The sequence below is a fragment of the Microtus oregoni genome, unplaced genomic scaffold, assembly GCF_018167655.1.
Source record: "Microtus oregoni isolate MIOR12 unplaced genomic scaffold, Mior012 000022F_ref0000154, whole genome shotgun sequence".
NCBI lineage: Eukaryota > Metazoa > Chordata > Mammalia > Rodentia > Cricetidae > Microtus > Microtus oregoni.
In genome coordinates, this window is record NW_024543081.1 from 32856235 (window position 1) to 32858058 (window position 1824).

The following is a 1824-nucleotide window of genomic DNA, read 5'->3' on the forward strand; positions in this document are numbered from 1 at the left end:
TACTCGTGTTGATATAGTACGTTTTGATTACGGTGACACTTATCCTCTCATCCCTCTCACACCCGTTACCAGCCCCCTACAAGTCCCTTTCCCGTATTCAGAGAGTTGGGCTTTGTGACCCAGAGTTTAACCAGGGCTGTTGGTGTGTTTACAGGTTTGCTGCTATTCACCGGAGCATGATCATCAGTGGGTACACAATCGAAGACAATGCCTGCCCTTCCCCAGAATGCAGCAGTAGCTCATAGTCAGTCGAGCAGGAAAAGTAGGGTCCCATGCGCCCCTTGGTGGTCTGGGTTGACTCTTGACAAGCCCAGTTTAGCGCAGGCCCATGGCTGGCAGCTGCTCCTGTTATGAGATCATGATTGAAATGGCTGGGCTATACCCACACGGTTTCCCTGATCTCCCTCTCTTCCAGCTCTTAGATTCTTCCTGTTCCTCTGCGTTGTTCCAGCAGCTTTACAGGTAGTGATAAGGATGTCCAGTTGAGAGCTCAGCCCTCCACTGTAACTAAGTCTCTCTTTCTCTGTTTGCTACCTTTTATTGTAAAGTCTTCAGAAGGCAGCCTGATACTGTGTCAGTTTAGCTAAACAAGAATAGTAAATTTCCACTAGGGCCTAAGACTTCAGCCAGGCATAACAGTTGTACCATAATTGTGCTAGTGGGCACAATTTACTTTGTAGGTTGGTATTGTAGTTTTGTAGGGTTTTCAGCAGAGTTGGGCCACTCTCAACAGCTTACATTGCATCTTCTGGTACTATGAAAGCCAGCCATCCAGGAGGAAATCTCCAGCTCATATCCAGTTTGATTTCACTGTCTCTTATACCCAATCAATGTATGTGGTGTCTTCAGCCATAGGGTCTCTGTCAACTCTGGATAGTTGGAGGGCAGCCAAGAGGAATTTCAAGGACCTGTATTGTCCTGAAAACTTCTTGAGCCTCCCTGACCACAGCTCATAAGGACGCATCCCATCCTTAGCACTAGGATTTTGGTTTAATAACACCTGACTCTTTGAGTGTTATTCAGCCATGCCGGCTCTTTACCCTCCTAACTCATTTTTTACTCAGCTAATAAAGTAGTAGGTTTCCATTTGACTTTTTCCTGCAAACCAATTTTTTCCTGTAAACCAATTTTTGAAGTTTTTTTTTTTCCCCAGATAAGGAAGGACTTAAAGATTAAGTCATATAGGGAAGTGTCAAAGATAAGAACCTAACGTGCCGTTCTTTCTTGAAACCGAAGCCGATGCCGGCAGGATACGGTCTGCCTTCAGGAGGTGTGCTTTCTGCGGAGGCAGTCCCCTTGGCCCACCTTATGCAATCTCGTATTTGTTATGTAATCAAAGACAGTTACAATTCAGCAAGCCTCCAGAATGGAAATGTTAGTTAGGAAGGGGAGCTTGGTGTTGAGGAATTGGTAGGCAATTGTAGGCTAAAGTAGAGAGAGAAGCCGTTTGTTCTGGGGAGAGGTACTAGCAAGAGTAGCAACAAAGGCAATTCAGAAATTTGACTGTTAGGGGTAGCAGCCTGAGCCTGTAACCCCAGTTCTGGACATGGAGGTACGGAGATCAGTGCATCCTTGAAGCGCATTGACCTGACCTGAATTGACTCAGGGTCAATGAGAAACCCTTTCTCCAAAAGTGAAGGTGAAGTGCAATCGAGGAAAGATACCCGATGTCCCCCTCTGGCCTCCACACACGTGTACGCAATGGCATGCACAAGTGCACACACCCATACCAACAAGTATAGCACAACCTACACAACACAGTTTGGAGCCGAGAGGACTTTATTGCTGGACATGCAGAAGGCAGTAGGGTGTGGCTGGGAAAAG